The following is an 11896-nucleotide window of genomic DNA, read 5'->3' on the forward strand; positions in this document are numbered from 1 at the left end:
AGTGATAAATTGCACATATTCTTCCTTTAAAGTGATGGTGCATGTTTGAAAAGAGGTGGCTTCCTCAAATAGCATCATCATCACCAAGTCATATCGAACAAGAAGAGAAGAGAAAAGAGATGAGGACCCAACCTCAACAACAATTGTTGATTTGACAAGGAAGAAATTCCACATCTTCTTCCGTTAAAGCAATGTCGCGTGTTCTCAAAGAGATTGCTTCATCTAATGGAAAAAGCTATTGGGCTAAGTTGAGTGTGTTGGTTTTTCTAATGAAACTCATTAGAATGCTACATGAAATCAAGAAGTGAAGATCACTAGTTGAAAATGTGGACAAGGATTAGTAGGTTTGAAGAGGGAAACCATCCACATGTAGGTTGATTAAAAACTCCATATGTGTATGTATGTATGTACATATGTAATCGCATAATGAAAAGCTAGTTAGTAAGCATGGCAACTTTTGTTAAGATACCCATTTTGGGTGTTGTTCCTAAGTGGAGGGTATGTTCCAATTTTGCTCGAAGGACGTTCATGGTCAGTTTCATTATGAATGCTCAAACTTTGCAAGTCTAGGGGAAATGATATATTGTGCAAAATCCCTCTCTATCTTGTTGTTGAGTGGTGTAGAATCTTCTTTAGATTAGTTTAGATGTAAAGATGATTTTGGATTAATTGAACATAGGGGCTTACATCAATACTTTTAATTAAGGGGCACCCAAACCCTTGACCATATATATTTTTACAAGCCCCTTACGACACCCATCTTAGTGACCAACCAAGTAGAGCTATAATCAAATTTTTACATCATACATTATACAAAGGTGTTGCATTGTTGCTCGTGAGAATGGAACCCATGACCTAGAGTTACTACACTTTTTGGATGCCACCTAAGCTAACATCTCTTCGCTTTTCGGATTAGTTTGTATGTTGGTCTTTGTAATTTTTATATATATATATATATATATCTCTCTCTCTCTCTCTCTCTCTCTCTCTCTCTCTCTCTCTCTCTCTCTCTCTTTGTGACTATTTGTAATGTGCTTATCAAACGCTCCCTTGATAGCATGATTTTGGTAGCCTAGACCTAAGTAGTGCCATATGAAGCTCCCTTGGAATTTCGTGGACTTTGTTGCCTAGGATCACTTGAGTCTACCTTGTAAGGGAAGCTATGCCCCATTCCCATAAAGATGCACCTAAAAATGAGGTTCTTGAATAATACTAAGGTCACCTAACATTTTATCTAACATCAATCACTGCAAATACTGAAGTGAACCCATGTCGCACTTGGTTCAAAGAGGGTGAGAAATGAGAGGGAGCTAGCATACCGACACCTCTATTTATAAGAGAAAGTTTCACCACGGTCTCCTAAAATGACTTGAGGTTAGATTCTAACTAATCTTCTTAGGTTGGTCAATGTTTGCGCTCTTCCTACTTGTACCTATTCTATTGTTTTGAGAGAAACCTCTTGGCTCACCAAGACCACCCTACCGTGGGATGGATTGGTCCTTCTACCTCTCTTTTTGTGCGCAAGCTGCTTAATTGTTTATTTACCTAGCATATTTACTTCAACACATAAAAAACAAGTTTCTTAATTAGCTTGTTAGGCATAAGGTGCGTTCACATAATTTAGGCACAAATACAAAGACAAGGCTAAGTAATTTTTAGAAAATAGTAATAACAATAAATGCACCTTCTCCAAGGTGCAACGCTAACCCAGTGTTCCATCCCTTATATCAGGATGCATGTCCAAAGCACCAGGATACCCATATCCAATTCTCACGGACAAATTCCATAATCCACACTTTATCTAGAATAAGATCTTCCAATATTCATTGATGTTAGGCCATAGAGGTTTTCCATTTCCATCCTAGTCCCAACATCCAGTGTCCAGATCTTGCCTAACCCACATGTTGCCACGTGGAAGCAAACAAACCTTTCGTGGTGGCCTTCACACCAATCGACCTTTGGCCAATGTATCCAACAACATAATGTTAGGTCTCTTTCCTTTATTGGCATCTCCTTTTGTGGTGTGATCATGGAGGTGATCCACCTATGCATCAAACCCTCATTCAATAAGCCTCCTCGGAACGAATACAACTCTTCCCCTTGGGGGATTCTCAAGGTTCAAACAAAAGTAAGGTGAGCAACCTGTCTTTAGACTAAGAAAATCAATCTTTTCACATGATAAGTATAACATCTCTTCAATACAAAAATAGAATTCAAACAACCCCTTTGAGTATCTGACAAGGGTCCATTAATTTGTTAACATAATCAAAAGTTGATAAAGAAATGATTGATTGATGCATTCGATGGTGGGGGTTTGTTCGATGGACAATGAGGTATTCATGAAGTGGTGATGATTGAAGGATATCAAAAATAAGTTTTCAAGTTTTTATTTAACTTTGATGCTATATCCGCTCCCTTTAGCTTTCATGTGGGCCTCACTATATTACACTATTACTTTAGTTTCACCTCTTTGCCCTCACTCTTGTGCAATCTCCTTCACAAAAGTAATAAAAAATATTGAATGTACATCTTTAGATACATATTAAGAGTCCCATTTATGCACACATTGACAATACCATATATTCTACAATCATGCACATGCAAAGCATTAGGACATACTTGTATGCACTTGAGAGTAGATACTAACTTATTATGATATAGAATCTAGAGTGACTTGCACATTTCCAACATAACATTTAGAGAGGATCCATAAATAAGGAGATGCATTATGCCATATATAATTAGATTGGTAGTTATGATTTACAAAGATACCAAATATTCTTTGTGCTTTTACAGCCCAACCCATATCTAGTTCTCACCATGTTGACTATAACACACACACACACAGAGGCCACCACATTGACTTGTTTGTGTGCCATGAATATTTGTAAGAGAACATGTCCAACTCAACCCACGCTAATGAGGTTATGGAAAACTCTAGATTGTTTTCTTGAGCTATTAGTGCTCTAATAGCACTATTGACTTTGCCCTTAGGTAGCTTGTATAGATCAATTTGGCTTAGCACCTTATAGTTAGACATAAATTGTGCCTTTCATGTCCAATGTTTGCTATTCTCTTGGTGATTAATTAACCTTAACTGGTGCGCAAATCGGATGCTAGATGCATACGTAGTGAGCGTCGGAAGGTCCCTAAGAACGAAGAACTCTACTTTAAGCTCAAAAATCAAGAGAATAGATTTGCACGACATGAGGCAAAAAGACCAATTGGGTACAATCTCCCCCCATGCCTTGTATGAGCGCTCCACAAGGCATGTATTTATAAATTTATTCATCTCAAAGCTCAAAAATAGCCCAATTTTACAATTAGCATGCTTTAGCTGTTGTGTTTGCTTTTGTTTAAATAAAGAATAAAGCGGTTGGGCAACTCAAGAGTCGGGCTATGCCCAAATACAATATCCAATAATGAATATTTAAAGCGTGCGCCCATGCGCATACAAAATAATAAATATTTGTCAAATGCTTCAAGAAATAAGCTTGCCTAAATAAATATTAGCGCCACGCCTTTAATGATAAGACGCACGCCCATCAAAAATGATAATTTCTTCTAGGTAACCTGAATACACTACACATTATTGCCCAGTGCTTCCCAACGCCACTGCCGCTTGCTCTACACATCAACTGAAGCACTCACAATTGTTAGAAAATAATAAAATTAAACCAACAAAAGTGAATACCTAGCAGTCTTCAGCTACAAAATAAATAACTAGGTTAGAACTCTGTCCTAACCTTAATTTAGTATGAGTGCGCACTCTAATCTCATAAACGTCCATTAATTTGAATATGTATTTTGCAGAATCACCCGCTATGGAATCACCCACTTGCACATTAAATTAATGTGACATCCGAAAAGGACAGGTGTCCTTGTCAACTTCTCGCACAAGGAATCCACCTTATGTACAAACCCCGAAAAATAAATATAGTTTTACAGAATCCACCGCAAAACCTCACGGAATCCACTGTGGAATATGCCTCCTGGCATCATTAACCCATATAATATTGATCTAAAACCCATCTTTTTCAACACACATCCTTAAAACATGTCACTCACCCATAGCTTTGGCCACCCCTCCAACCTACACAAAGCTTTGGACTGGAGCTTGATTACATTCATGATGCCATTGTGAGGGTAGGTATGCTATTGCTACAATAGGAGGGTAGCATGTGGGATCTATGAGTGAAAGGAGAAGAGGAGGTGTTGGAAGAGGAGGAAATGTAGGGGGATGAAGGATGGTGCACAACGAGAAGAGGTTGATGATAATGATGGCGACGTTGTTAATGACAAGGAAGACAATGAACAAATCTATAACATGGTGGTAGGTGGAGGCTGAGAGTGTGGAAGTTGGAGATGACCACATGGCAATATAGGGATTGTAGTAAGACTAGCCACATGCATCCTTGCACCTTCTTATTATAGCAACTCCATCCCTAAACATGTTATGTCTCCTACAATGAGAGAGAGAGAGAGAGAGAGAGAGAGAGAGAGAGAGAGAGAGAGAGAGAGGCTAGCCTTGGGGGATATGTGATGACAATGTTTGAATCTTCTATTTTCTAAGTCAAAACAAAAAATATATAGAAGGTTTGGGAGCATGGTACTTAGAAGCCCTTTGCACATAAGCATGGCCAGAGGAGAAGTTTCAGTATTCTTCCATTCTCACATGTTGGAGCAATAGGGTTTATTAGACTATTTCAAAAGAGGCGTAACTTGATCTTTGAAGCTTCGTTCTAAGATCACCATAAACAATAACTAACTTTGGTGCGCAGAGACCCACCCTTTGATGCCATTTCTTTACATCATAACGTAGTATAGAATTAAAAATACAAATTCTATTTTCTAGAGAACTCTCGAGGGGAACCTATAAATGTCATCATGGATTGGCATTAGTTTGCTGCTTGGGTTCTATGAACGTCAAAGTCTAAACAATGTACCCTTTTCTTGTTGCCTCTGGCATGAGCATCCGTAGTAATGCTTTTTGCATTGGTTGTCGTGGTCGGTTCCAATCACAGCCACGCAATGAATTCCACGCCGATGAAGGAGACAGCTCCGGAAGGTGCAGTCTGACTGTAAGATCGGAAAATACACGCGCTCTGTGTAGAACAAGAGTGCAGTCTGAGCAGACTGGGCGTGGGCGAATGATTAAGTGTTCGTTTTCCTTTCAACCCGTTGAGATGGACACTTCTTCACAGGCCTTATTCGTCGCTGCTGCTTTGGGGCTTCCTCTACTTGTCCTTATGGCTTTCGGACTCGCGTAGGTGAACTGCCTTTTACTTGTCATTTCTGTGAGTGCGCGATGTTTAAGGATTAAAAATGGGTGCTGGGTCGCCAACTTAATTTGCTAGCTATTGCAACCATGCCATCTTGCGTTGCATAAGGTAAGCCGGTCTACCACCCTCCCACAGGGAGGGCATGTTGTGTCCGTACAAAAGAACGCTGGAGCATTGATTGAGGTTCCTGTCCGTACAACAGAAGACTGGAACATTGATTGTTCGTACAGTAGAACCTGCAAAAATGGTAGATATTTATGTTTCTTTGTTTCATTGCCTACAAATAGACACTTGGAAAGTGGTAGCATAGATGGTTGTCAGTTCAAGTCTCTCTTCTAGAGTCCTACCATGCGTAGAGGGCTTCCCATTGTCTTGAGAGTTGACCTTTGGTTCCTGCTGGGTGCCCCTGTGTGGTCTTAGCTTAGCCCCTTGATTCCAGCAAGGCTTGAGGCTACAACTGAGAGGGTGTGCCTTAATACTCATACATCATGCACTTGGAGGTGCCCAATCAAAACCCATTTTTTAGAGGAAAAGTACATCATCCGTGCGGTGAAGTCTCATCAATCGGAAGTCCAAGGACTCATGGTATTACTCAATTGAACAATCTAGTTGCGGCACAAAATGATCCCAACAATCCATACACATGCCCTTTGCATAATGGACACAACACACAACACACTTGGTTATTGAGTGTGGGGTGGAGTTGAAGTTCTTGCATCAATTGAGAAGAAAGAAATCTATTAGTGAAATTGTTGTCAATTAATAGCAATTGATTGACCATGATAGTGTCAGGGACCTTTAAAGGTCACTTGAGCTTGTCTTTGCCCTTTTATTTTGTGGCTAATTCTTGTCCCCATGAAAGTGACCATTTCACCAAGTTTAAGCAGGGGAAATAGAAACGACAAGGAATAGAGTTTTGAAGTTTCATCTAATTTTTAGAAAGAGGGAAGGAATTTTGATTTTAGCATTAAAATTGTATGTAGTCCTTGAATATGTCAATGGATAAAACATAATTTACTCACATTTTACATGAAACTTTAAGCCTTCATGTCACATGAACATCATACATGATCATTACAAGATTGAAGAACATTGGCTTTGAGTGAGTTTAGGATGCAATCTGCTTACAAAAGACATATTTGTTAGCAGCCATGTGTGGTCATCTCTTGCTTGTGAGCCTCTCCTAATGTCCTTGTCTACTCAGATGAGGACATTAGAAGCTCTGACATTGTCTTTGTTTGTCATTTTATGTGCTTTAGGCACTTTAGATGGAGGGCACATAAGTGCATTTCTTTTTGGGCACTTTTGATTGTTCTAGGTGCCTTATTTTGGGCTTGGCCACTTTATTACCAGTTGTGGTGCTAGTTTGCCTATACATAGGCAGCTTGCCCTCCCACTCTCATTATCTATCATTGATCCTTTGTGATCAGCTAGCTCTCCTCATTCTCTCATTCCCTTACTACCATTTGGCGCCCACACTGATGCATAGAGCTGCATGTTTGGGTTGATTGATGCAGCCTTGTACCTTCAGCCATTGTAGTCATATTCTTCCTTCTCTCACTTGCATTCCCTTTTTGTCTCCTTCTCTTCGTGTTTACTTTCCTATTTCCATTGTGCACTCTCACATGGTATCAAAGCCACGCATGGGAGCCAGAGATTTACAAAGAGCAGCATGCTATCCGTGACAAATCGAGTTGGGTATCTTTCCAACTATGCCCCACACTTGTGGTTATCCCAAAACCTTGCATTTTGGATCAGGGTAGCCTCTACCAGTGCTGGGCAGACTGTTTATTGCCTACAACAGGCTGCATTTGGGTAGGACACACCATTTCCAGGTTACATTCTGCATCGAGGCAGCACATCAGTGCCGGGCGGCCTAATTTTTGCCCTCTCCAACCTGTGTTTTGCAGGGCAGCTTGTGTTTTGTGCAGATTTTATCCCTATTTTCTATGTTTTCATTGGGGCAGCTGCTGTAGCAGCCAGGTGGCACCACTCTCAGCTGGTGGGTCTTCTCTAGGTGCAGGTGGCCCTTTTCCAGGTGGCCATACACTTCCTCTCCCTGTGTTCTACTGCTGAGAGTCTCCACCTACCTTGGGTGGTACCCCAACACTCTGGACAACCCCTTCTGCAGGCTGGGCGGCCTGTTTCTTGGTGGACAGATTCACCTTGATGATTACTCTTTATGCCATGCAGCCCCTTTCTCAGCTGGGTGACAGGTTTTTAAACCTGCTTGATTGCATTTATTGCAGCAGTACCCTCCATATCTACGTTTCACAGATTTATCCTGTCCAACATTGAGTCACATCTTCCATCTCTGATACTTCCCATCTTTATAGCTATCCATCAGTCCTTTCTGATCAGCACATCGATGGACCCCATACAAGTGAAGGATATCCTAGTTGTAGCATCTTCTTTGTTTTAACTATTTCAAACCGCTCCCTATTTAGAGTTTTTCATTAATGAAGAATTTTTGGGACTGGTTAAGAGGCTAATTCAGCATGTAATACATATTTTAGCTTAACACCCCCTCTCAGGCTGAAAAAGTAAGCTAGAAGGATGGGTCAACCCAAAGTTTTGTTTGTTTTTACTTTTTACCCCAAGGCGTTCCACCCCAAAGTAGCCAAGACATTGGACAAAGGGTACACGATGGCTGCCCAGTGGCTTGCCAAGATTACACAGGCAATGGTTATCTTACCAAGGGAGTCCAATTGGTCACCCCTAGAGGCCAGGGCATTAGACAAAGGGTGCACGTTGGTTGCCCACTGGTCTACGAAGTCTTGCAAAAGTTGATGGAATCATAACGAATTGTTTTTTTTCCCCTTTTCGGATACGTGTGTGTGTTTTTATGTAAATATTTGTGTAAAAAAGATATGTTGCAGTTGATTAGGTAACTAATGAGAGACTAATGGTCAAACCTAAAGACCTTTACAAAAAACCTAAAGACCTTTACAAAAAAAGTAAGCTATCCCTATCACTACTTGGATGTTGATGACGAAGAAATGAGCCAAGGTGTGTGAAGTGAATATAGTGGGTATATGGATAGGCAAAAAACATGTGCAGAAAGTAAGCTAGCAAAGCTAAGTAAGCAAGGGAGATTGTCGTGTGCAAAGCCATGCAAGAAAGGGAGATCTTGGGTAGAAAATAGTGACGTACTGGCCAATTGATTGCCTCGGTCAATATGTATGCAAAGTTATCTAGTGAAGGCACAGAATCTAGGCAAATGGTGCCTAGCTTAACTTGCTCTATGGTGAAGTGGAAGTCATCTCCCACCTAGCGCGTTTGGGATGTAATGGTTGGATTGCCCGCAAGGGCAATGGCACTGTGGTTGTTGCAGTAGACAATGGTAGGAGAGTCACATGGGAAATGAAGCGTTGCTAGTAAGCTCCTCAAGTAGATAGCCATGGGGATACTATTAAAGAGAACCCTATTGTCATGGGGATGTGAAATTCGAAGATGCTTTAATCTTGCTAGTAATATTTGATTAAGTTATTAATTAAATTAACAAGGTTGTTTAGCATATGTGGTACACATGGCAATTATTTCATAGTGACAGACGAAGGACCTTGAGGATGCAGTGGGTATCAAGGGCAAAAGTTGTGACAGTTATTTGGCTAATAATTGTTGATGGTGACACTAGGGACTAGCATTAATTAATTAATTAATACCAGTCTAATGGTCAATAGAGGTTGGGGACCACTCCAAGTTGCAAATGGCCTAGCCAATTTAATTATGTATTGGCACATTTAATTTTGGGTAGGGTTAGAAGGGCTGAAATGAGATTTCAAGGTTATTTAATTTTGAAAATTAATTAAATGACTGGATAATGTTGAAATTGCCACTTGGCAAAAATCCCCATGCAAACTGAGAAAATGCTTTTGGGGGCTAGTCTCAACCATTTAGTTAGTTTACAACGAGAGAGAGAGAGAGAGAGAGAGAGAGAGAGAGAGAGAGAGAGAGAGAGAGAGAGGATGGTCCATTCTGATTAGAGAATAACAATTTGCTGCCAAAGATGGCCATATGGGAGACTCAGCAGACAAGGGACAGCAAGCAGTCACCTTTTAGCGGCTGGCAACACCATTGTTGGTCAGGTGACAGCATTTTAAAGGCATCTGACAATAGGTGATTGTATTAAATGCAGGCTAGAGCAGGCAGCATATAGAATTTAGGGTTTTCTTGCGAAGAAAATTAGATTTCTCTCTTATCTTGACTTTCTCTCACCTTGTCCAACCCATTCTTGGGAGATCTCAACATTTCTCAGTCATTTTGAGCAGATCTCAGCCAAATTTGATGGAAACAGAGAGATCTCTACTGTAAACCCTAAATTTTTGCAAAAATTAGGGTTTGATAGCCACCTTCGAACTCGTGCCAATTGGTGAAGGCATCGTACACTAAATTCGGCACCTGAAATTTGTGTAATTGCGAGGGAATTTAGATGCCAACCCATTCATTATAAATTGAGACAGCATTTGGGCAGTTAGTGGTTCCATTTGTGCAAGTCCTAGGTGAAAAATCAAGGGGCAATTGGCCGAATTGATTGCTGATAGCTTGATTGTTATTATAGTAAGGAGCTTTTGGAACAACAAAGGAGATTGTGAATCTTAGCTTGTACTCATTTCATTAGCAATCAAGTTAAAGAAATACCGAAAGGGGTACAAGTTTTGGGGCCAACAGGGTGTCCAATGTTCAAGATTATTAAGGTAATATATGCATTTCAAATTATGTTTATTTGTTGATTGCTGTAATTAAGTGCTTAATTAAGGAATTACCACCCTTTCCAAGAAGGAAGGTTGGTTTCATGGTTCCATTTCTCGAATAACCACTCAATCTCTTGATTTGGTGAGCTGGAGGCACCTGATTGTAAGCCAAAGCTTTGTGCTAGTGCTGATTTTTGTTGTTAGTTGAGAAATTACAGCAATATATCGTCATATAGTGAGATACAATCAAGGAGTGATGATGCCGCTCAGTATGAATATTAACATGGGAATGAAGAAAATGCAATGCTTGACCTTGGACAAGGTTTAGACCATGGACAACAAGCTGAAAATGATGTTGTGTGAGATCTACAACCTTCACGACAGAAAGCGGCTGATGATCAACAAAGTGAAGAGGAATTTGATGGCCAGTTTAAGAATCAGATAAGGACAATAGCAAATCTCTTTTCCGAATCGGGTAAGGAATGCGAATGCAAGTCCATCATGGAAGTGCCAATTCGATGGGTTTTGGACAGTTGGGCATGCATGCTTTGATGGGGCAGCTAGGATACTTGGGTGAAAGCATGATTTTTCATGCTACGTGTGGACAGGGACCGCGTATGGGAATGCATGGCACAAATCCCTGTGGTATGCAGCAACCAATGCATGGTGTGCAAGGCCCAATGTATTCGGGTATGGTTGGAAATATGCAAAACCCTATGTATAGTAGCATTGGCTTGATGCTTGGGGCACAAAGTAGCATGTAAATTTAATGAGTGCAGCCTTTTTGCAGCAGCTAGTGTATGACAACTTGACACCCAAAGGGGCAATAAAAGACAATGATGAGGGTGGAAAAGTAGTGAAGTTTGAGTTCTTCAGTGGTGCACAAGATATGTTAATAGCTTTGAATTTCATTCAGTAGTTTGATGCAACCTATTGAGGGGGAAACTTCATTGAGTGCTCGAAGATTTTAATGGAAGCAACTTTCTTGAAAGGGAATGCATTGTATTGGTGGTCCACTCTTTTGATGCAAGGTAGAGCATTGTTGACGTGCATACAATTGAAGCAAATGTTTGCATCGAATTGGTTGACAAGTACCTTTGAGGTGGACATCATGACAGCTTGGAATAAGTTGGATGCTAAGGAATGTAAGAATTTGGAGCAAAATAATAAGAAGTTTTGGGATGCATTGCTGCGTATTACTTCTTATTGCCTCATACCCCTTCATGAACAAGTGGAAAAATATATTTGTGGGTTGCCCAAAGGAATCATGGATTTTTGCATTAAATCCATCGTGTCTAGCATGTCTCAGCTCATAGAGACTACTGCTACAGTTGATGCTCTGCTGCGTGGGAAGGATTTGGACTTCCTAGAGAGTGGGGAGCACTAGAATAAAAAGTTGTTTAAGGTGGAGAAAAGGAGAAGATTTGAAAATCAGTGTGGAAAGAGACCAAAACAGCAAAGAAAGGGCTCCAAAATATTGTAACAAGGTAGGGAATTGAGGGTTGCAAATAAATGTTTTATTTGTGAACAAGAGGGTCATATTCCAAGGGATTGCCCCAATAGGTAGTGAGCTGGAAAATTATAAAATCAGGGAGATTCTATAAAGAAGCCCAAAACATCAATGGGATTGGTGTTTGATGTTGTTAGTGATTACTCCAATGATGATGCTATTGAGTTGTGCTGAGCATGGGGTAAAATTAGGGATCAACATGCATTGATTTTCTTTGATAATGGTGGACGAGGGAACTTCATCTCTGTTGATATGGGAGCCTATCTAGGCATCAGAGAGGATGAGATGGGACCCATGGGGGAAGTTGGAATGTATTGTAGCCATGCAGAGCCATTCTAGGCATCATAGAGGATGAGATGGGACCCATGGAGGAAGTTGGAATGGCATGTAAAGGCTAGATAGAGCCCGTC

The sequence above is a fragment of the Lygodium microphyllum genome, chromosome 10 (genome assembly GCF_053477565.2).
Source record: "Lygodium microphyllum isolate KBCC chromosome 10, Lygodium_microphyllum_v1.1.10, whole genome shotgun sequence".
Classification (NCBI taxonomy): domain Eukaryota; kingdom Viridiplantae; phylum Streptophyta; class Polypodiopsida; order Schizaeales; family Lygodiaceae; genus Lygodium; species Lygodium microphyllum.